The sequence below is a fragment of the Cervus elaphus genome, chromosome 23 (genome assembly GCF_910594005.1).
Source record: "Cervus elaphus chromosome 23, mCerEla1.1, whole genome shotgun sequence".
NCBI lineage: Eukaryota > Metazoa > Chordata > Mammalia > Artiodactyla > Cervidae > Cervus > Cervus elaphus.
Window position 1 is genome coordinate 38,154,606 of NC_057837.1, and position 24,154 is coordinate 38,178,759.

The window sequence follows — 24,154 nt, forward strand, 5'->3', positions numbered from 1 at the left end:
GTAAAGAAGGAAGAATAAGTGAAAAAAGCCAGTTTTACGCCCTGAAACAGGAGGTTAGCAGCTGTTTCAGGAGACAAAAGGAAGGTTATGTGGGGACTTCCCTGGTGGTCCAGTGGCTGAGATTCTGTGCCACCAATGCAGGGGGCCCGGGTTCAGCCCCTGGTCAGGGAACTAGATCCCATGTGCTGCAACTAAGACCCAGTGCAGCCAGATAAATACATACATACATATATTTAAGGCTGTGTGACTGAAGCTCAAGGAGGAAGGGAGAGGAAGGCAAAGGCCAGGAGGCAGAAGGGTGCTAGATAGGATAAGGGGCCTCAAGATCCACCCAGCCAGGGGGAGTGGGAACCTGGAGCAGAAGAGTAAGGTCATCTGATCTGCATTTTAAAAGAGACTTTCCTCGAAGTCCTGGAGGTTAAGACTTTGCACTTCCAATGCAGGGGATGCTGGTTCAATCCCTGGTTGGGGAGCTAGGATTCCACATGCCTCTTGGCCAAAAGCCAAAACATAAAACAGAAGCAGCAATACCATAACAAATTCAAAAAAGACTTTTTAAAACGTCCACATTTAAAAAAAAAAAAAAAAAGCACTCTAAAAAAAAAAAAGATTTGCTTTAGCCGTGGAGGGCAGAATCATTAGGATGTGTGATAGAGGATCCAAGGACCAGTTTGAAGGCTTTTGTAAGATTCCAGGCAAGATACAGTTAATGTGCTGGTAAATATTTAACAGTTGGCTATGGGAGGTAGAGGGTAGGGGAGCATTTCTCATTTGTAGCATTTGGCAGTTTCTGGGGTGTGACTACTCCCATCGGATTTGATCTGAAGCTACTGAGTAACCGAACAACAAAGTGGAAAGAAATTCAAGGTAAAGTACTGTTATAAATCAGATAATCTCATAAATAATCTCAGAGGCAGATATAATAGTAAAATGCAGTCAGATAATTAGGAAGTGGTGAGGATGAGTATCTATTACTTTTGTCTTTAATATAATCTATGTCATTGTAAGTTTATATGATAAAGATGTTTAATAATGACTGTATTTAATGAACTGCTTAAAAAATTCCTGAAAATGCAACAATCAGCTCTTACGAGGCAGCTGACTCCTTCACACCACTGAATGTAACAGTAACCTGGGGACTTCCCTGGGAAGTTCCAGTGGTTAAGCCTTCACCTGCTAATGCAGGGGGTGCTGGTTTGATCCCTGGTCAGGGAGTTAAGATTCCCACATGCCTCCTGCCCACCCCACCCCACAAAGAAACAAAACAGAAACAATAGAAGCAAAATTGTAACAAATTCAGTAAAGACTTGGAAAATGGTCCACATCAAAAAAAAAAAGAAAGAAAAAAAAATCTGGAAAAGAGTCACCTGGACTGGAATGGAGGGTGTGTGTGTGTGTGTGTGTGTGTGTGTAAGACAGACTCAACAAGATTTGAAAATGTCAGCAAACAAAATACTGCACGTGCTTATGGTGACATTTCAACATACATCTCACACCCTCTCTGAACAGTGGACTCGTTGGAGGCAATAGCTTGTTCTGATGGATTCTTGTGTTCCCTGAACCCCTAACCCGATGGCTTGATTCTAGTTAAAAAAAAAAAAACCCACCTTAGGTTGGCTCTCCTCTAAAGAAGACCTTAAGAAGAAGATGTGAGTGAAAGCATTTTATGTGGAAGGTAATCCCAGGAATCACTAGGACGGGTGTGGGGAAGTGAGCTGGAGGAGGAAGACAGCCAGTAAACAGTGTATCACCAGCAAATTTCCACCGCGGGCAGCTGAAGCTGAATCCTGCTGCAGAGCCCTGGGAGACAGGGAGCTTTATGCCTCAGAGGTATCCAAACTGAGAAATGAGGAAGCCAGAATACTTATTCACCAGCTCCCACCCATCACTGGTTGAAGACTGCTCCTGGCATTTCCAGCCCAGGCCCCTAGAGAAAAACCAAGAAAGGTTGCCGGTGTTTGCAGTCAGAGGCTGTGAATATGCAAAGGAATGGCAGAGGACATGCGAACAGCGTACCAACTGAGGTGATCCAAAACTGATAAGTATTTCTTGAATGAACAAATAATGAATGAATGAGTGTAGGGCCCTGTGAGCTCCTTTAAACAGGAATTTAGGATTTAAAGGTTTTGAAACAGTAACACTCCACAGTCAGCCCATTTATCTTATAGTTTTACAAAATCTCGAGCAGGGGACCTACAACATCCCAGATGATTTAAATTCTGCAGCAGCATTACTCAAAATCAGAATAATGTTGTTATACGCTTAAAGAAAAAACTCAATAGATAGATTATGTGTGCATATTCTGTTGCTTCAGTTATGTCTGACTCTTTGTGACCCTATGGATTATAGCCTGCCAGGCTCCTCTATCCATGGGCAAGAATACAGGAGTGGTTGCCGTTTCTTCCTCCAGGGGGTCTTCCTGACCCAGGGATCGAATCTGCATCTTTTACATCTCCTGCATTGCATGTGGACTCTTTACCGCTGAGCCGCCAGGGAAGCCCATAGATAAATTATAGTAACTGCCAAAAGAAAAAAGAAAACTTAGACAAAGAAAATGGATGGCAAGAGAGATCCCAAATTACTAATTTTTATGGTGGCTAGTGGTAGTAAAAGATAACTTGAGTCAAAAATGTTTGGTTTGTTGTGTGGCTGATGTTGGAAGTGAGCTTAGATATAGAAGCTTTTGTGAAAACGAGGACTGTCCTGGTGCCGGCTGAATCCCCAAAGAAAATATGGAGGGGAAATAGATGGGTGATGTTTCCCTGGTACTTTCCTATTTCCAGAGTGCTTTGCAAGTGATCCTTACTAGAACCATGAGAAGGAAGCATTACTATTATTACCTGCTTACAGGTAAAGCAGCTGGTGTTCAGAGATGTGTTAAGCAGCTCACTCAAGACATCACACTTATAAATGACAAAGTTATTGCTGTGGAAAAGCCAGGGGGAAAATGAGCAGGTATAACAGACCCTACAGGAATTAATGCAACCTTCCTCCTCTCAACTATTCTTCTGGGATTCCAGGCATTCCCCGTTCAACTTGCTTCTCAGGTAACAGCAAGCATTTGGTGAACTGCAGACACTGCTCTGTTAAGCTGCTCAGGTCCGTTGTCCTAGGAATCCTGGAATCACACCCCTCTGTCTCAGGTGGGATGCACCAATCATAAGCAATACCTCGTGGCTGTGAGGTCACCTGACTTGACTAGAGGCCTCACACTGGATATGCAGATTCACAATTTGAGGCCCGTAAAGTCAAAAGGCTCTCCCTGAGCAGAAAGCCTCCTTAACTAGCCTAGCTCATTAGACACCTTGACTCTTTTCTTCTAAAATTACCAGCGATGAAGAGCTCAGGATGTCTGAACTTTGTCCCCGCCACCTGGTTTTGTTCCTTTGATAAACATTTATGGAATCCTGCTGCACACTAGAGCCTATGCTCAGGGCTGAGAACTCAATGGAGAACGAGAAAAACAGGACCCTATGCTCAGTGAGCTTGTGGTAGGCGTGGGGCAGGCAATCAGTAATTCATCAGACTAACGTCCAGCTTGAGGTAGATGCTCCAAAGTAAACAACATGAAGTGTGTACAGAGCCATGAAAGGCCCAACTGTGTTCTTTCTTGCTCTCTCTCTTTCCAATCCATCCCCTCACTTTGAGCAAACGCAACCTTCCGAAACCACTGTGTCCATCTCTCACCTGCTTCGCCTTCTGGAGACTCAGATGGTTCCCATGATGTCAGATCTTCCTTTCTCTGCCTGGCTGGTGTGGATTCCCCATAGCCTGGTGCCCCGGACATTCAGCAGGCTCTGTCCCTGCCGCCTGTGCCCACGTGGTGCCTCTGCACAGTCTCACACCCTCCCCTCCTGCCCCCTTTCAAAAGCTGTCTTTGCTCCTTCATCCTGGAACCATCACTGCATTCTCCAGACCCGGCTTCTTGGTGGGGGTGCAGAGCTGGATCAACTCTGGTTTCTCTCTTCCTTTGAAAAGCTCGCAAGACTGCCTCCTCGACCAAACTTCTGAATACATTTTCCCCCCTCACTGGCATCCTGGAGAGTCTGCCCCAACACAACTGAGTGTTAGTTTGCTGGGAGATTCTGTGTACAGGAATCTTTATTGTTAATAACTTCTAAAAGGCCCGAGTCATGTATTGGTCCTGCTGAATCCACTGCGATTTCTGGTTCTGCCAAGGATCTGCTTTTTGCTTTTGGAAGTCCTTTCTTGTGTCTGTCTTAAATCCCTCCCACTTTCTTGTGTACTTTTGTCTAAAGTCTTGTTCCTCTTGGCTTTAGGGCACAGCTGAGGCATGCCCACGTGACTCTGGTGTCTGTTCAGTGTTCACGGAGTGCATATTGGTTGATTAGTGACTTCCTGGCACTTAGTAATCATTATTCCATCCCCTCCTCTGGGTTCTTTTCTCCAGGCCTAAAAACTGCAGCTCCTGTAGCCTTTTCTCCCCTGTGTCTTTTCCTGAATCTCTTAATCACCACGTGGCTCTTCTTGAATTCTGTTAATCAGCTTCTTCTCCTTTTTTAATCATTAGTGAGAGTTTTGAAGAACATCTTTAAACCAGAAGCAAAATAGAAAAGAAAATCCAGAAAGGGCCTGCGAGGGCGACTGGGCTCGGCTCTCTGCCTCTGGCCTGGCAGGCCCTTCCACCAGCTAATAGATCAAGCAGACTGTCTCAGATCAGCCCAAGCATCCAGTCTCCAATCTGAATGTGAGCGGCAGACAAATTAGATCTGGGGGATGAGAACAGAGCCTGTGGCCCCATTGACACTCTTCTTTAGACTGCCGCTGGCCACTGCGGGCAGAAAAATCCAGTCCTCGATAGAATTTCGTTAGCCGGTTTAATTTAGGCAACTTTTATTCCCTCTTTCATTGTAAGTTCACAGACTCTCACAAGAGTTCTGGGTGCCACCTGTGTATGTGCGTGTCTGTGTATATGCCTGTGTGTGAGAGAGAGAAAAAGAGAAGGAGATGAATGCAGAGTAATTCACACTAAAATATTACTGACTTACCATGCAATGCCCCTAAAAGCAGAGCAAAGTGAAGGCAAGCAGTGAGAATGGGGCACCAGCCTCTAACCCATCTGCATCAGTAAGGCATTCAAGTTTATATTAAAGATCCATGTGATTTTTGCCTTCTTCTCCTCCACAACATATACACAAAGGCAGATTTTCTAAACAAGGATATCATTTCATTGAATGCGTGAAAAATCACCTGAAGGGACTTCCCTAGTGGTCCAATGGTAAAGAACCTGCCTGCCAATAGAAGGGGGCTTCCCTGCTGGCTCAGTGGTAAAAAATCCCTCTGCCAATGCAGAGGACACGAGTTCGATCCCAGATCTGGGAAGATGCTGCATGCCATGGGACAAACAAGCCCACGTGCCCTCACTACAGGAACCTAGGTGCCCTGGAGCCCGTGCTCCATGACAAAAGAAGCCACTGCAGTGAGAAGCCCACACACCTCAACTAGAGAGTAGCCCTCGCTCTCCACAACTACAAGAAGCCCGTACACAGCAATGAAGACGCAGTGCAGCCAAAAATAAAAATAATTAATTAATTAAAAATAAAGCTAGGCACTTAGGAATGGAATCTTCTATTAAAAAAAAAAATCACCTGAAGTCCCAACCCTTGCCATGTGACATCATCCACTTTTTCCCTTCTATACTATTTTATTTTTTAAATGTTATTTATGTTATTTATTTTTGGCAGTGCTGGGTCTTCATTGCAGTGCACTGCCTTCTCACAGTGGTGGCTTCTTCTGTTGTAGGGCACAGGCTCTAGGGCACTTGGGCTTCAGTAGTTATGATGCATGGGCTTAGTTACTCCATAGCATGTGGGGGATCTTCCTGGATCAGGGATTGAACCCATGTCCCCTGCATTGGCAGAGGGATTTTTTACCACTGAGCCAGCAGGGAAGCCCCCTTCCATACTATTTTCTATTAATGAATACACATAGTTTGTTTCAATACATATTAAATATTTAACATTATAATATATATTTCATCTATATATAAATAAAATAAAGTTTTACATTATTTACTGCTATGTAAAAAGATCCTGGCAATTTACAGAGTGATGTCAGGTCCGGACAGGGGAGATGGCTCACCTGACCTCAGGTGTGAGCCTTCCAGGAACTGTGCACATTTTAGAAGAGGAAGGAAGAGAGGGCAGAGGACTTTCTGGAAATGCACTGGGTGGGCACTTGCTCAAGACCATCAGGCCACTGCAGTGGGGAGCCTGTGGTGTGGACAATGCCCGGCTCTGGCTGGCCTGTGACCGCTGCGGGTCCACTGCGTTTTTTCCTCGAACAACCCACTTACAAACCTAGATTCATCTTCCTTGCAGAGGTCTCACTCTCTAGCAGAAAGCAAAACCCGCCAATTCCCAAAGAAGTGTTTTCTTGCAGGCATGAAAGTTAATGAGCTCCACCTTTGGCCTGGGTTAGAAAATTTCACTGTGGCCTTGGCAAGGCCCGCGCCAACACCAGGACGTTAAAGAGAGCCCACGTTGAGAGCCAGGAGGAACAAAGGTAAGGCTGGCTGGCCTGGTTTCCTCGCTCACAGTCAGGAGAGAAAAAAGAGAGAGGAACAAAGCACCTGGCTACAGAGGTGCTTCCCTAAGTTGTTCTGGAACCATCCGTCTCTGCAGGCAGCACAATGCCCTCCTTATTCCCGGTCATCACCACAGCTGACGTGAAGCCTCCCCGGCAAATGTTCAGACCTGCGGCCGCCAGCACGTCTCGGGCAGATTCCTTCAGCCACTGGGGTGGTTCCCGCTCTCAGCAGAGGAGGAAAAAGCCATGTTTGCCTCACAGTCTCTGGTTTTTGGAAAACAGTTGGCAGACTGACTGAATAAACACGACATGTCGCCTAGCTATCAATAAGTATTTGTTCATTCTCAGTATGTGGTTTTTGAGCACCACCTATGCTCCAGGGGCTGGAGACATAGCTGTGAACAGAACAGACACAGATCCTCTGTGAAAGGAAGCTTGGGATGGCAGGGGTGACCATCGGCATTAAACAATCAAAATAATTTCAGGTACTAATAGCGCAAGACAGTGAGACAGAAAATGAGAGTGTGTGGGGGGGACTTGTCTTAGGATTCTCAGGGGAAGCTGCCAGTGACACTGTCACTAAAATCAGAATCACCTGAGGAGCAGCTGAGGGAAGGTGCAGGCAGACCAGTTTTCCAGGCAGAGGGAACAGGATGTGCAAAGGCCCTGAGGCAGCAACATGTTTGACAACTTCAGGGAACCAAAGTGAGAGCTGACGAGGAAGTGGTGGTGATGAGCACCACCAGGCAGAGACCAGGTTTATTAGAGGAATCACTACGTCTAACATTGTAGAGTGTGTTACAGTTTGCAGAAGGCTTTAAACATATACTACCTCCATTCAGTCATTTCCCTTATTAATATTCCTTACCAAACAGATGAAGAAACTGATGCTGAGGAGGTAACTTCCTCAAGGTCACAAATTAGGAAGTGGTGGGACAGAATTCTGACCAAGGACTCTGCACAACTCCAGAGGGCGAAATCCACATAGCCAGGGGAGCCGTTTGTATCACTGCTTGGAGCTTGTGCAGTGCACGACCTGTGCCGCTGTACATTATGACCCTGTGTCAGCTCAGGTCTATTTTCTCCAAATTTCTTCTTTTTTTTTTTTCTGTGCTGACGCTATTGAAAATACAAAGAATAAAAAATAATATTTTAGCTGTTGATGAGCACAGGATGTAGTTGAAGAGAAAGAACATTAAAAAAGGTAGTGGGTAATAGACAGTATTTGTTCCGGCAAAGACATTATGGATGATTTGGTAGGGGCTGTGAGGTTTGTACCTGGTTTGAAGATTTCGATTGGTGGAAATATAGGCAAAAAAAAAAAAAAAATCACAGGATGTCACCACATGCACATGCAATGAAATCTTGGTCTGTTGTAGACCATCACGAGAGCTTGTCTCCAGCAGCTGCCAATTTTTTTTTAAATGAACATTTATTATTCTACCAAGTAAAAAATGAACCGTACAGGCAAACCAAATTTTGGCTAACTTAAGAAGAGGAAAAAAAAATCATCTATAATCTCATTCATGAAACAACTACTTTTCACATTTTAATGTAGTTCCTTCTGGTTTTTTGCCCAGGGAAGTAATTTGTGTGTGTATATTTATGTATTTATACATATATAGAGAGAATTACTATATATGAATGTGTATATATATGTGTGTGTGTGGGTGTGTGTGTGTGTGGGTGGGTGATATGGGCTTCCCTGGTGCGTCAGATGGTAAAGAATCTCCCTGCAATGCAGGAGACCTGAGTTCGATCCCTGGGCTAGGAAGATCCCCTGGAGGAGGACATGGCAACCCACTCCGATATTCTTGCCTGGAGAATCCCATGGACAGAGGAGCTTGGCAGGGGTCGCAAAGAGTCGGATGCAACTGAGCAACTAAGCACATTATATATAATATGTGTTGTATATACACATACTACAAGTACAAATACACACATAGCCTCACCTTTATTGATGTATAATTTACGTACTTCAAAATTCACATATTTTAAGTGTGCAGGTTGATAAGTTTTGACTTTTTCAGGTATGCACCTGAGTAACCACTGCTATGCTAAAGACTGGAGAGCTTTCCTTTCCCCCAAAGTTCTCTTTACCCTTTAGCCCATTCCCCCCGGGCTCCCTCCCTCCTTCAGGTAATCACTGACTCACATCTATAGCCTTGAACTAGTTTGGCCTGTTCCAGAACTCCACATAAATGCAGTCAAGTGTGTGCTTTTCTGTCTCTGGCTTCTGTCGCTCAGGGTGTTCTTGAGGATTATCATGTTAGCACGTATGCACCAGCAATTTATTCCTTTTTATTGCTGGTTAGCATTCCGTTTAAAGAATACACAAGAATTAGTTTATTCATTCACCTGTTAATGGACATGTGGGTTGTTTCTGGTTTCTGGTCTAGAGATATTTTGAATCTAGCAGCTATGAACTTCTTGTGCCAGTCTCTTTGTGATGCTTTCCTTTCTCTCGGGGAAACACCTGGGAGTGGAATTGCTGGGACACAGGGTAGGTCTGTATGTATCACTTTGTGGAAAACTACCCAACAATTGTCCAACTGGTGCAGCGTCTACAATGGATGGAGTCTTAAGTTCTCCACATCCTCACCAGCACTTAGTATGGCTGCTTTTTTATTTTAGCTCTTTCTTGGAGTGTGTGGTGATGCTGGTTTAGTCGTTAAGTCGTGTCCAACTCTTGCGACCCCATGGGCTGTAGCCCGCCGGGCTCCTCTGTCTGTGGGATTCTCCAGACAAGAATACTGGAGTGTGTTGCCATTTCCTTCTCTAGGGGATCTGCCTGACCCAGGGATCGAACCCAGGTCTCCTGCACTGCAGACGGATCCTTTACCAATGAGCTACAAGGGAAGTCCCCTTGGAGTGTGTGGTAGTTTTAATTTGCATTTCCCTGATCACTAGTGATGTTGAGCGTTGTTTCACAGACATGTGTTTTCATAGCTGTAATTCTTTGTGTTCGCTGCTTTTTAAATTTACACTTAATATTACCATTCTTTTCTGCTATATTATAGCATTCATGATCACTATATTAATGGCTTCTAATATTTCAACAAGGGAATTCTATACAACTGATTTAAATATTCCTCTATTAGACATTTATGGACTTTCTTAGTAGCTCAGTTGGTAAAGAATCTGCCTGCAATGCAGGAGACCCCAGTTCAGTTTCTGGGTCGGGAAGATCTGCTGGAGAAGGGATAGGCTACCCACTCCAGTATTCTTGGGCTTCCCTTGTGGCTCAGCTGGTAAAGAATCCACCTACAATGTGGGAGACCTGGGTTTGATCCCTGTGTTGGGAAGATCCCCTGGAGAAGGAAAAGGCTACCCACTCCAGTATTCTGGCCTGGAGAATTCCATGGACTATACAGTTCATAGGGTCACAAAGAGTAGGACACGACTAAGCAACTTTCACTTTCTACTAGACATTTATAGGACTTCCAGCTTCCCACATTTCTGAATAACACTGAAATTGATGTATGAGTACATAGATTTCCCCCATATTATAGATTATTTATTTTATATTAATAGCAAAATAAAATGACCAGGTCCACGGCATTGTTTGTGGCTTCGGGAGCATAAAATATGAACTGAACATCAAGATCAGTGTCTTCAAAGGCACAAGCTAAGCTCCCTTCCCATCTCAGCTCTGGACTTGGGTCTCAGAAGGGGGCCCCTTTCATGAATGCAATCCTTCTGTCGAAAGGCAGAGCTGATGGCAGCTTTGTAGCCAATTTTTAAAAAAATTTTTTATTGGAGGATAATTGCTTTACAATACTGTGCTGGTTCCTGCCATACATCAACATGAGTCAGCCACAGGTAGACACATGTCCCCTCCCTCTTGTCCCTCCCTCCCATCTCCCACCCCATCCCAGCCTTCTAGGTTGTCCCAGAGCACTGGACGGAGCTCCCTGTGTCACACTGCAAATTCCCACCATCTACAGAGAACAGTGTGACGATTCCTTAAAAAACTAGGAATAGAAATGCTATATGACCCAACAATCCCACTACTGGGCATATAGCCTGAGAAAGCCATAATCGAAAGAGATGCATGTATCCCAATGTCATTACAGCACTTTTTACAATAGCTAGGATATGGGAGGAACCTAGACACCCATTGACAGGTGAATGCATACTGAATTTATGGTACGTATATACAACGGACTATTACTCAGCTATAGAAAAAGAACGTGAGTCAGTCCAATGAGGTAGATGAACCTAGAGCCTATTATACAGAGCCTATTATCAGAAAGAGAAAGTGATGCTGAGGAGGTGAAGACTCATTGACACCACGTGGCGGTAAAATGGGCTTCGTTCTCCCTCCAGCCACAAGGAAATGTGAGACAAGAAGAATTCTGGGTGCCTCGTCCCCTAAGAACCATCCGTGCAGCTGCCCAGCCAAACGGCCTTTGGATCCCTCAGTGGCAGTTCCAGAATCTCTATACGTGAAGCGTTTGACTGAGGGGGTGAGAACTTGCCTCGAAGGGTATTTTGATGCCAGGCACAGCGTTTTCATTCAGGCTACATGTTTGTTTGAGGGGCACATGTTTGTTTGGGGGACCCTGGGAGGACTGATGATGATGCAGAGGGGTGAGAGAAAGGAACGGGGTGGGGCACAGCCCCCTGCAAAGACAGCGGATTGATCCTGCCTCAGTGTAGGCATGAGGTGGGCACCCAGGAAAGCATATTCATCCCAACAGGTCAGCAGAGACTCTTATCAACTCCTCTCCAAGCATCTGAAAGCTGTCCAAACCTAACAAGAGCCATATTTTATATGGTTCCAGGTCGCCCTCCAGATTCTTCTTTCAGGAAGAATTGTCCAGGAAGGTGAAAAGCAGAAGGAATTTACACAGTAACTAGTCCTGTGGGTACCACATTCAGGCCTCCTGGGTGGAAAAAAAAAGCCTCGGGCCAGGTTGCCGAGGCCCCTTTTCCCCACTGGCCTCCTCCCGAGAGTCTCAGCTGAGCTCCTGTGCTTCCTCTGGGCACCCTTCATGATGCCCTAAAGGGCCACCAGCAGACCTCCTGACTCTGTCCTGAGTCCTGACACCCACCAGCAATTCCCAGAAACTCCCGGGGCTACTCAGCCACTTTGTCTTTCCTCCTCTAAATGTGACCTTATCAAGACAAAAACCATTCCTTGTTCATGATGTCCTAGTCTGGGTTCCCCTCAAGCAGACCCTGAAATGAGGATTCAAGGGCAAGTCATTTATTTAGGGAGCTGGTCCTGATGGGGGAGGGTGGAAGTGAGCCAGAGAGGGGGCAAAAAGACAGGGTGAATAGTCAAAACGGTTCCCTGTGGGCTGTAGGCACCAGGGGCTTCTGTAGGCACCTGGGGGACCTGTGGGGGATGGTACACAGCAGTCCTCCAAATGACCACACCTGAGCAGAAGGGTACCAACTGCCAACAGTCACTGGTTGAGGATGTCCCCGGGGAGACTTTAATTGCTGGCCTTGCAGCTGCACCGCCTGCAGGCAGGGTAGGCTCCAGCAGCTGGAGAAAGCCACCCAGCAAAGAGACGCAGGTGCTAGCAGCTGGAGGTCAGGCTCCCTCGGGCACTGAAGGGGTAGAACCAGGAGGTTCCCTAGTGCAGCTCAGCACCGGCAAGGAACAGGTCCTCATCGAGCCAGGGTGGCTGAGTCCAGAGGTCTCAAAGCTTTATGTGCTGTGCTGTGCTTAAGTCTCCCCGTCGTGTCCAACTCTTTGCAACCCCATGGACTGTAGCCCACCAGGCTCCTCTGTCCATGGAATTCTCCAGGCCAGAACACTGGAGTGGGTAGCCATTCCCTTCTCCAGGGGATCTTCCCAACACAGGGATGGAACCCAGGTCTCCTACATTACAGGAAGACTTTTTATTGTCTGAGCCACCAGGGAAGCCCAAGAAGCCCATGAATACTGGAGTGGGTAGTCTATCCCTTCCTCCAGGTGATCTTCCCAACCCAGGAATCAAACCGGGGTCTCCTGCATTGCAGGCGGATTCTTTACCAGCTGAGCCACCAGGGAAGCCCCTCAAAGCTATAGCTCCTGTCCATTCTCCAGCAGCCCCTCAGTATGGCCGTCAGCCAGCAGCACTATTTTAGGACCAGACCCCGGAGATCAGTACCCTTTACGTTTTTGAGCAATTGATTCTCAAAGTGTAGTTCCTGGACCACCAGCAACACCCGGGAACTTGTTAAAAATGCAGATTCTTCAGTCCTACCCCAGCCCTGCTGCATCAAGATTCTCAGGGGTGGGGCCCAGGAATCTGTATTTAACAAGCCCTCCAGCTGATTTGATTCCACTCCCCGCCCCCAGTTTGAAATCCACCATTTGAGACTCTAACATCTAGGACAGTCTCTAAGGCAAAGCCATTTGCCCTTTGGTTAGACTGTTCCTCACTCCCAGCCTCCAGCAGCAGAGGCAGAAGGAGATGGAACCACTAGAAAACTTGGAGACTTTGGCCCTATTTTTGTGTGTTTTCCTTTTCTCTTTGGGCTTATCAGACAGAAGTTTTACCTGATTACCAGTGACCTCGAAAGGAAAGCGGTGAAGGCGTATGTACTATGGAAGCTAATGGGACAGATGTCTGTGCTGGATTTAACGAGAGACAGAGAGGGTGGGGGATGCCTCTGCTCCTGTTTGTTTTCCTGAGCTAATATTTAAATTCCTCTGCTTGCCCTCCGAACACACCAGGTGGGCAGTCGGGGAAAAAACCAGGAGTTGGCTCTGCATATTTAAATCAATCAGACAGGATATGAAAAGGGAATAGGTAAAGGTGGGAGGTACCCCCTGCAGTCAGTTTATGTGGGAAACGTTATGTATAAAGGACGAACTTGGTCTAACTGTGTTGGGAAATTGGTCTAACTGTGTTGATGCCGGCCCGGAGAATACCTGGCATTGGAGGGTTTAAAGCTGCTCCCAGGCTTGGGGGGCAGACACCTCGCTGCTTCTCCAGCAGAGCTGGCCCGGGATGGCACCCAGATGGGGTTCAGTTCTAGGTGGGGTTGGGGGGAATCCTCTGACACCAGTGGGGACAGTAGGTCGGGTGGAGGCTGCCCCAGGGTGTGACATCACAATGTAGTCCATTCAGGGTCTGGGGGTTGACTTGCCCCTGGACTGGGGTATAAGCTGACCCCCCTGCCCAGGGCTGGCCCACACTTACAGGCCAGGCAACCCAGATACGCTGACCTTCAGCGCCGACTTTCAGGCACCCTTGGTGAGTACTGGCCAAGCACTGAGGGGGTCTCACGGGGTCACGACAGCATCATCCAGCCTGGGGACCCTTCCTGGGAAGCTGCTTGCCTGACCCCTCACCCCCTTTCCAGCCTCTGCCTGCGGGGTTACCAGCTGCAGGAAGTGATATTCTAATCACCTCCGGGCCGCTCTGCCACACCTGCCCCAGCTCCCTGGGCAAAGGCCAACAGTGTCCTGATAGACACCAGGGGCAGGGAGGCAGGCTGTCAGATGGCAGGTCCACCACGGCACCCCCTGACCTCCCGGTCCTGGTGAACGGAGGTCATAGGCCATCTTCGGTCGAGGACACACCTCATGGGCACTGAGCAGATGGAGCCTTGGGTGTGCACTGGATGCCAAAACCACCACCCTTCCAGAAATGTGCACCAACGCCCCTCCTCTCTGCACACTCTGTGTCTCTGATTTTTTTTTAATTAATTAATTTATTTATTATTCTTGGCTGCACTGGGTCTTCCTTGCTGCTCAAGGACCTTTTTGTAGTTGAGGAGAGCTGTGATGCACAGACTTCTCACTGTGGAGGCTTCTCTTGTTCTCCTGTTTCGGAATATGGGCTCTAGACACAGGCTTAATAGCTGTGGCGCACAGGCTCCGTGGCCCCACAGCACGTGGATTCCTCCCGGACCAGGGATGGATCCCGTGTCTGCTGCATTGGCAGGCGGATTCTTAACCACTGGACCACCAGGGAAGCCCTCTGCAGGCTTTAAATCCAACTCGCCACAGCCCTCGGGTTGTGTCCTGCCCTTCCAGGACAATGAGGGAGATGTGAGCCGGTGTTGGGATGAGGGTGGATGACTCAGAACACCAGGAGAGCAGGCAAATCGGAGGAAGGTGATGGGGAACGGAGCCACCTCTCCAAGAGGATCCTGGCTCTTCCAGCTGGGCCACCAGCCCTTGGCCGAGGATGGCCTGCAACCAAGAGCCGGACTCTGTGCAGGGACACGAGGGCGCAGGGCCAGCCTCGCCGTGCCGCTCCCCATGCTTTCCCTCCGCCCGCCCATCCATCCGTTTCAGGCATCCAGACGGCCACTCGCCTTCTTGACGGGCACCCGCAGGCCAGTTGTTCTGGGGCCTGTGGTTTTCAGCAGCTTCTGGCTTTACCTGAGTGCATCAGGCAGTAAGCAAGGAGGGTTCATGGAGAGACTTTTGACCCTGAGGCTTTGCCATCCCGCCTTCCTCTTCCTGGGATGGCTGACCCAGACCTTGACGTTGACGTCTCACACTTGAGTCCCAGGTGTCAGTTGTCACCAAGTCTGCTGAGAACACCATCTCCACCCCAGGCCCACCGAACGGGAAGTATAGTCTAGGGGCCAGAAGGCCCCAGGGGCCACCTGTATCCCTACCTCCCACCTTCCTTGCACCAGCCCCCAGTTGGAGAGGAGGGCGGGAACACGTATGAGGCACCCATGGTGTATCAGACCTGCCGCCCCATGTCCTTGCTTTATTTTTTAAATTTTTTTATTATTTTTATTTTATTTTTCATGTTCTTGCTTTAAATTCTGCCACCAGGAAGGTAAAGCTTACAGACACAGAAACCAGGAACTATGTTTTAAGAGGGGTTTTAACCTAGAATTTATATATACTCCATGTACAGGCAAGCTGTCCAGCATGAGAGAGCTCTGAAAATAGAATGAGCTGCTTTGTGAGGCAGCCATTGGAAGCGTCTAGATGAGCTGGGTGCCTTCTGCCAGCAGGGCTGGGGTGGGACCCTTGTGATCAATTGGGAGCTGGACCAAAAAGATATTGAAAGGCCAATCTGTATCTTGGATGTAGGATCTGGGTCTCAGCACCTGGCTAACCTTCCATGTTTCAGTCCAACTGGGTCAGGCCTCCCAGGGCGGCTGCAAACATGGTTAGAGGGGAGAGCTTGAAGGAACCCGAGGGATCAGCTCCACTGTGCCCCAGGTAGGAAACTGGGGCCCCAGGCTGGTTAAGGGGAGAGGCCACAGCCAGTCTGTAGAATGAATGCTTGTTGAATGAATGAAGGAGTGACAGCGCCAGGTTGGAACCAGCCTGCACATGATTCGAACATCCCTCAGCCTGACTATCCTCTTCTCCTAAGACTCTTGACTATCAAATCATGATTCGGCCGACACTCACTGAGCACCTCCTGGGTATCAAGTGTGTGCGCAGAGATTATTTCATGCAGCCCTCCCGTAGCCCATCAGGTGGGTGTCCCCACCCTGTTTCTCAGATGAGGATGGTTGGGTGCCGGCCCAGAGTGGGGTGAACCTGTGGAGACATCACAGACAGTAAGGACCATGAAGTCCTCTAACTCGAGGGAAGGCCTGCGTCTCCGCCTGCATCTCTGCCTTCATCTCCACCTGCTGCCTCCCAGGTTGGGCAAGGAAGCACGGTTCTTCCTACCCTTCCAAATAACAAACTGACCCGAACTCACCCGGTCCCTCAGGGGCTGTCTTAGCCCCCGCCCCCAACTCTGAGCTGGCTGACATTGGGCCCCCCATGGACCCGCCTGGTTCACTGCCCGTGCGTCTGGCTCTGATGGGACCCCAGCAGATGTTTTGTGCTGAGGAAGAAAATATGGCTAATCAAAAACAGCTCCAACTAATCGTAGCAATTTCCCTTCTGCTAGTTGCCCTGAAATAGTAGCCACACTCTGTTCCTTTTTTTACATCAGGGAGCCCCAAACTGGCAGCTTAAATGAGCTTGCAAAGAAGGCTACTAAACAGCCTCTTTGCTGCCAGTTACCTGGGTTAAGCTCTAGAACGTGCTCTCCAGGTGACACCCCGGCTCCGTTATCCATGGGTTTGGCTCTTGCTGGGGGTCATAGGGCTGGAGGAACCTCATTGAAACCCAGGGAAACCCAGAACCTCACAGGAGATAACGAGGTGCCAAGCCCCAGAACACCTGGTCTGACCTTGAACCCTGGCTCACTACTGATTTGCTCCATACCCAGTGGCGGCCAGTAGGACTTCGTGCGTTGACAGAAACATTCCCATCCACGCCACCCTGTACGGTAGCCACGAGCCACACATGACTGTTGAGCTTTTGAAACATCGCTCGTGGGGCTGAGGAACCACATTTTTTATTAAACTTCACCTTTAATGGGATGTAAGTTTAAGTTTTAGTAAAAGAGCCTAGTGTGACCATTGGCCGCTAAACTGTAAAGTGCCCTGTAGCCCTGCCAGCTCCTGTGACTTCATCTCTTGACCTAGTCCCCTCCCCCAGCTTCCTCTCTCCCTTCGCACTCACCTGCCAGATCAGCCACCCCTGCCCCAAACAGGCCTGAGCATTTCCCCCATCCCTTGGCGATACTCCTTTCCTCTGGCTCAACATTGGGACCTCAGGTCAAGTGTGTCCCCTTGAAAGGCCCTTCCCTACGTTGTCCAAAGTCACGCCCACCCTCCTCTCCAAATCACTCCTTATCCCGCTGAAATCATCATGTGTCTTAGTTCAGGCTGTTGTAGCACAATCCCATCAACTGGGTGACTTCTGAACAATAGAAATTAATGTTTCCCAGTTCCCGAGGCTGGAAGTCTGGCAGTGCTGGCTGGGTAAGGTTCTGGTGACGATCTGTTGTCAAGTTGCAGGCGCCCACTTTCTCTCTGACCCTCACACAGTGGAAAGAGAGGGAGAGAGCTCTCTGGAGTTCCCTCGATAAGGGCACTGATCCTGTTTACAAGAGCTCCAGAAACATTACTTTGCCGACAAAGGTCCATATAGTCAAAGTGATGGTTTTTCCAGTAGTCATGTACAGATGTGAGAGTTGGACCATAAGGTAGGCTGAGTGCTGAAGAACTGATGCTTTCGAATTGTGGTGCTGGAGAAGACACTTGAGAGTCCCTTGGACTGCAAGGAGATCAAACCAATTAATCCTAAGGGAAATCAACCCTGAATATTCATTGAAAGGACTGACACTGAAGCTCCAATACTTGGGCCACCTGATTCGAAGAGCCAACTCATTGGAAAACACCCCGATGCTGGGAAAAGATTGAAGGCAGGAGGAGAAGGGGATGACAGAAGATGAGATGGCTGAATGGCATCACTGACTCAATGGGTATGAGCTTTTGAACAAACTCCAGGAGATGGTGAAAGACAGGGAAGCCTGGTGTACTGTGGTTCCTGGTATTGCAGAGCTGGACACCACTGAGTGACTGAACTGAACTGAACACCCTAATCACCTCCCAGAGGCCCCACATCCTAACACCATCACATGGGGTTAGGATTTCAACCAGTGAATTTGGAGGTGACACAAACATCCAGATGCCCTACATTGGGTTTGTGTGTTCTCCTGTCTATTGCTGTTCCTGGACAAGAATGTCAGTCCTGCCAGAGCAGAGTGCTCTCTGCACTCACCTCTCCTCCCTACATCTGGAACAGCACCTGGAATGGCACTTGGCAAATAGGAAGTGCTCAGCACAGTGTCTAGAGCAAGAGAAACCCTGCAGAAGGCCGGGCAGCCATTCCTCAGCTAAATAACAAAATAACCCCTAACTTAGTGGCTTCTTGTTGTTGTTTAGTTGCTCAGTCATGTCTGACTCTTTTTGACCCCATGGACTACAACACTCCAGGTTTCCGTGTCCTTCACTACCTCCCAGAGTTTGCTCAAACACATGTCCACTGAGTCGGTGAGGCCATCGAACCATCGCATCCTCTGTCGCTCCCTTCTCCTGCCTTCAAACTTTCCCAGCATTAGAGTTTTTTCCAATGAGTTGCCTCTTTGCATCAGATGGCCAAAGTATTGGAGCTTCAGTTTCAGCATCAGCCCTTCCAATGAATATTCAGTGTTGATTTTCTTTAGGATCGACTGGTGGCTTACAACAGCAGTAATTAGTTATTTCACCTGATTCTGTGGGTCAGCTATTTGGGCAGGGCTCCACTCCATGTGGAATATTTTTTTTGTGGCGACTGTGGCGCTGTGCAAAGGAGGCCACCTCTCAGCCACCAGCCACACTGCAGCTGGCTTCTGCTAGAGGAAGCAAAGCTACCAGACTGCTGGAGGGCCAAGCATAGCCCAGCACTGCCACTTGCAGCACATCCTGTTGGCCCAAGCAAGTCAGGATGCAGCCTGAATAAAAGAGAGGAGGCCACGTGGCCATAATCCCACGTGGCCCTTGTAGGCTGGAATCTGCACCCAGACCACCTGGGGTCTTGTTAAAATGCAGATCCTGATCCAGTGGGTCTAGGGAGTGTCCTGAGACTCTACATTCCTCTACAAACTCCCAGGAGGTGCCAAGTCTGTGCGGCTTCCACACCCACACATGGAGTAGCAAGGCTCTCTTTGAGTACAGTCCAGCAGGGAATAGGCAAGAGCTTCAGGAATGGCTGAATCCAGGCCCTCAGAGATGCCAGAAAATTATTTGTCACCATCTTCAGCTTTGCCTCTCCTGAGATCTCGCTGGCAGACTCCAAAGTAAGAGAGAGATGCCCCCCTCCCCTCGCCCGGCTTTGCACCCACAGCAGGAAGGAGGCCCCACTTCTTCCCTGATCTTTCCGGCTAATGTGCCAGAGTTCTTTCTGGCTGACCTCATAGGTTCCCCATCGCCATGGCCAGGAGGATGTGTCACCTCACGACCAGGCCTGGGTTCCATGTTGGCCCTTGGAGCCAGGCAGTGAGGTCCCAGTCCCCTTGAGCCTTGTGGAATGAGGGTGGGAAACGGGGAGATTCTTCGTGGAAAACTAGAAAGGAGGGAGCACTGCTGGGAAGCCAAGACATTAGCATGGTTGGCAAAAGACAGGTGTTCTGTGATGGCTGGGGAAGCAGAGGGCAGGCCCCCCCCATCAGTTCTGGAGAACTACCCAGGCCTCCTATCTCCCAGCATGGACTCCGAGGAGCTGCAGATTTAAAGAAGAACTTAAACTCCAGCAGAGACTTGAAAATTAGCTATGGCAGTTTCCTCAGAACCTAACAGTTAACATGGGTGTTAACTGACATTATTTCAAAGGCTGAGTGGTCCAGGAGAGTCAGGAGACAGTGGGTTAGGCCACGTCAGCTGTTCCCTCTCTGTGCAGGACTTGTCAGGGCCTTGAATAAGCTGGCGGACACTGCGAATCTCCAAGAGTTGGAGGAAGATTAGATATTATAGTCCTGTTAAGTGCACTGTGGAAAATTAACCTAACTCCACCCCTCTCACCTGATGGACGAAGCAGCTGAGGAAGGGAAGCGACTTGGACAAGGTCAAGTCGCTGTTTAGTTTCAGAGTCCCAGCCCCAGCTGCTGTCTCAGTGACCTAAGTGACACTGCATAGAAGCATCACCTTGTACCTTGGGGGGCCCTGTCCCCAGTCCTGGAGTTTTTCCTTCCACTGGAGAGTGTTCTTTTTCCTCCCAGACATCCCTGCACAAAGGTGCTGTGAGGGGTGGTAGGTACCCAGAGGACCTCCTGTGCCTGGGACCGGCCCTAGCAGTGCAGACCTGGACGACTGCAGAAAGTGCAAGAAGGCTGTGGCCACCTGACGGGCAAGATGCCCGGATTGTGAGGCTGAAGAGGCTTGATGCCTGGGCAGATGTAGAAGAGTTGACCACCACCAGCGGCGCCAAGTGCGCCAAGAAGGAGGGCCCAGAGGGAAGCTCACGCTCCGGAAACAAGCATGCACTCTAAATCCAGAAGTGGCTGTGCTTCACATCGTGGAGGGCTGATGTGCGTGACAGCTACAACAATGTTGTTGAGGACCTGGTCCTGGCACTTCTCAGCCACTCCAAGACTCACATCTATCAAGAAGAGAACACAGCCATTGGTTAGTCGGTGGGGCTTACAAATGTTAGCCACACAAGAAGGAGCCACGCTTTTCTCCTTGCTGAGTGTACCATCTTGGCTGTGTTATTAGACTCTCTAAGCCTCAGTTTCTTCATTTGTTAAATGGAGCTGAAATGTATTCCTGCCTCCCAGCTTTGTTGGGAGGATTCAATAAGATTTCAGGCATGCTAAGTCACTTCAGTTGTAGCCGCACTTTTTACAACCGTTTGGATTGTAGCCCACCGAGATCCTTTGTCCCTGAGATTCTCCAGGCAAGAATACTGGAATGGGTTGCCATGCCCTCCTCCAGGCGGATCTTCCTGACCTAGGGACAGAACCTGCATTTCCTGAGGCTCCTGCATTGCAGGCGGATTCTTTACCGCTGAACCACGGGGAAGCCCTCAGTGAGATTACACCTGTGAAACAGGAACGCTCCTGGTCCATCCACAGCAGGGGCTCCTGAAGGGATGGCAGGAACAGAGAGGTGGGATCAGGGCCAGCTTCCCGGGTGCTAAGGGGCAAAGCCAAGATCAGACCACGTCCAGCCAAAGCCTTGGCGTGGCTCCCTCCTGCCCTGGCACGGCTACTCAGAGAGGAGCAGCATTCACAAGCAGACAGCGATGGCTCGGAGCCCAGAGAGGAGAAAGGGCTGGTCTGAGTCTTCTTCTGTATATGGGGCAGGGTGTGGGGGGTGGAATATGTGTCTCTGGTCACTTCGAGGTGACCTGGTCCAAAGGCCAGGCAGAGAAGCAGATGCCATGAGCAGAGTGGGGTGTTCGTATCTGACCCTTTAGAGCAGAGTCAAGCGCCAAGCATGGCTTAATGGGCTTTGGCCATCAGCGTTCAAGGCCGCCCAGAGGGAAGGGACTGGGGACAATGCCTTAGCATTTCAGGCCTGGTTTGCAAGCCCAGAAGTCAAGGCTTCACTGATGGATGCTTTCAGGTCCCAGTGGGATTGAAGGGGAGGTCCTGGGAGCATCTAGCCATTGAGTGGGGAAGGGAGTAGAGTCAGGCACGGTGTTTACCTGCTTGAGGATATGCTGCGTGGGGAAGGTCAGACCTGTCCCCAGGAAGCCATGTCCACAATTGAAGATGAGTGCCATTCTTGTAAGACCTGAGACATGGTGGCAGAGGTGCCCAGTCTGGGGCACTGGTTCCCAAACCCTGAAAATGGACATCAAGTTTTCTTTCTATGTGCGAGTGGGGCATTTTTCCAGAAAGAAAGTCTATAGCAGGAGAGGCAAGCTGGTGGCACAGCTTGGTTTTATTGGGTCCACACTGTGTTTCAATTATGTGAATTCAGGTCCAACATTTAAAAATTAGGAACCTGTACATAAAAATAAAAATTGTGGTTTCTCTCAAAACAACTCACAAGCTCTGGCCACCTGGGACCCACACCCCTGAGAGGGGCTCCCTGGTTGAAGTGGGGGGTGGGGCCCCTGGTGGCTACATCTGCACCTTCTGTGGCCTCCCCGATCAACCCCAAACATCACCCCACACTTACCATCACCCTCACCTTGTTTTTCCTCACGGGTTTATTATGTTCACTTGCTTGGATCCTCTGGCTTTTGCGTTTGTAACCTCTTAATGTGAACTTGGAATAGAGGCTCAACATGGTGTCTGTTTTCAAAAAGTAGTGTCTGTTTTCAAAAAGATTTCAGTTTCAACTGAGATCGCTTCCAGCCTAAACTCTTCCCTGATGATCCAGGATGGAGACCGACACTTAGTAGGGGCAGATTACAGCCCTGCCAGGGCATTCAGAATCTCTTCCCTTTAAGGAATGTGTGTTTACAAATGGGCAGGCTTATCTTGGGATGGCTATGAAACACCCAAAGGTGTCCAGAAACTCCTGAAACTAGTCTCTGCAAGGGTCCTATTTACCAGACAGGTAGTTCATGTTCTACTCAGATAATCAAGCAGTGAGTGAAACCAATGGTAACCTTTGGGCAATCCTTTCTTTATGACTTTTGAAAGGGGACAGATCAGAAAGTGAACAGAACTCTGGCTGAGAGCACCTTTCTGCAGCCAGAGTTAACAAGACTCTGTCTTAAGCATGCATGCTAAGTCACTTCTTTAGTTGTGTCTGACTCTTTGCAACCCTATGGACTTATAGCCCACCAGGCTCCTCTGTCCATGGGATTCTCCAGGAAAGAATACTGAAGTGGGTTGCCATGCCCTTCTCCAGCAGATCTTCCCAACCCAGGGATTGAACCTGAGTCTCATAAGTCTCCTGCAAGTTCTTTATCACTAATACCACCTGGGAAGCCCTGAGTCTTAAGCAGGGCTTTACATTTGGGAAGATGGAGCGAGTCACTCACAGCTAATTTCGCACTGAGACTCACAGGAGCATAGACCCCCAGGCTCACAGCCCTTGGAAAGCCCTGGACCTGCAGTACTGAGGACCAGACATAGGCAGGAGCACACATGTGAGCCAAGGGATAAAGAGGAGTCTCGGACCAGAACCTGGACTAGAATCTAGGAATCTTGCCAAATGGCAAGTGGAAGACACACACATATGGGCTTTGCGTGTCTTAGAATGGACTGAATATACCACTCCCAACGCAGCACATCACTGTTTCCCTCCTGTACCATGGCGGACAGCTGCAGACCTCACTGGTATCTATCTGCACCCAAGCAGAGGAATTCAGTCCAGAGTTGAAGGGGAGAGAGTGACTGTCCAGGAATGCAGCAGAAGCCTTTCTTGATGAATCAGTGTTTGGGAACCAGATGTTAGCTTGAGCATATGCGGCTTTGAGGCCTCTCGGTGCCCAGGGCCAGTTCATGCATTCTTATCTACAAAAGGGGATCATTGTAGACCCTACCTTTGCACCCCGATGAAGAGATTAAATGAGATGATATAGGAGAAGAGTTTCAAACACAGGAAGCCAGCTGTTAGTTAGCAGTCACTGAATCTCACTTAAATGCAAGAAGCCATTTGGGAGGGGTTACGGGGGTGGGGGATGGGGACAGAGGCGCTGGGGAAGGGAGGGTGGGAGGCTTGTATGCTTGCTCAGTCGTGTCCGACTCTCTGTGGCCCTATGGACTGTAGCCTGCCAGGGTCCTCTCTCCATAGAAGTTTTCAGGCAAGAATACTGGAGTGAGCGGCCTTTTCCTACTCTAGGGGATCTTCTCGACCTAGGGATTGAACCCGCGTCTCTTGCGTCTCCTGCAATGGCAGATGGATTCTTTACAGCTAGTGCCACCTCGGAAGCCCATGGAAGGTGGAGCTGCGTTCAGAGCAGGTGGCTGCCTGGGGCTGTCCACCTGTAGGGGTTTGGGGGTTCGGGGTTGGTGGGGAAGGAATTGGGTGTTTATCTACCTGCAGGTCCCTGCGGTGGAAGCTTCGAGCCCCCAGGGGATGTGGGTGGGGCAGGGACTGCCTCTGAGAAAATTGCCTTCATGGTTCTGATTCCTTGAATTCCGATCCTGGAGCAGCAGACCTCAGCCCACATCCTATCCTGGCCCTTCCCTGGCTCCGTGACCCTCTTTGCCTCTCTGAGCCACAGTTTCCCCATTGCTCAGAAGGGGAACAGTTCTCTAGTGCTGCCAGGTTAATTCTGAGGCTTAAGTGTGACCATGACCGTGAAGAGGCAGCAGGTGCCCAGCAAACGTGAGTCCCTGGGTTCCGTGTTCCTCACTTGCCTGCCACGGACATTCTGTTCCCGCCCCAGGGG

General features: G+C 49.1%; 1 protein-coding gene across 5 annotated transcripts in view; it reads left to right on the top strand.

Annotated features, from left to right (window-relative positions):
* Window positions 1–748: 748 nt before the first annotated feature.
* Window positions 749–24,154, top strand: part of BANF2 (BANF family member 2) — a 40,858-nt gene continuing 17,452 nt past the window's right edge. Inside the window, exons 1-3 of one of the 5 annotated variants that reach the window (XR_006337131.1) lie at window positions 749–867; window positions 6,403–6,525; window positions 6,645–6,874. The gene's annotated coding sequence lies outside the window, so the exon portion shown is untranslated. Of the gene's footprint in view, window positions 868–1,796; window positions 2,025–6,402; window positions 6,526–6,644; window positions 6,875–13,683; window positions 13,749–24,154 lie in introns of those variants that run through there. The other 4 variants (XM_043884471.1, XM_043884473.1, XM_043884474.1 and 1 more) reach the window with 4 other exon arrangements.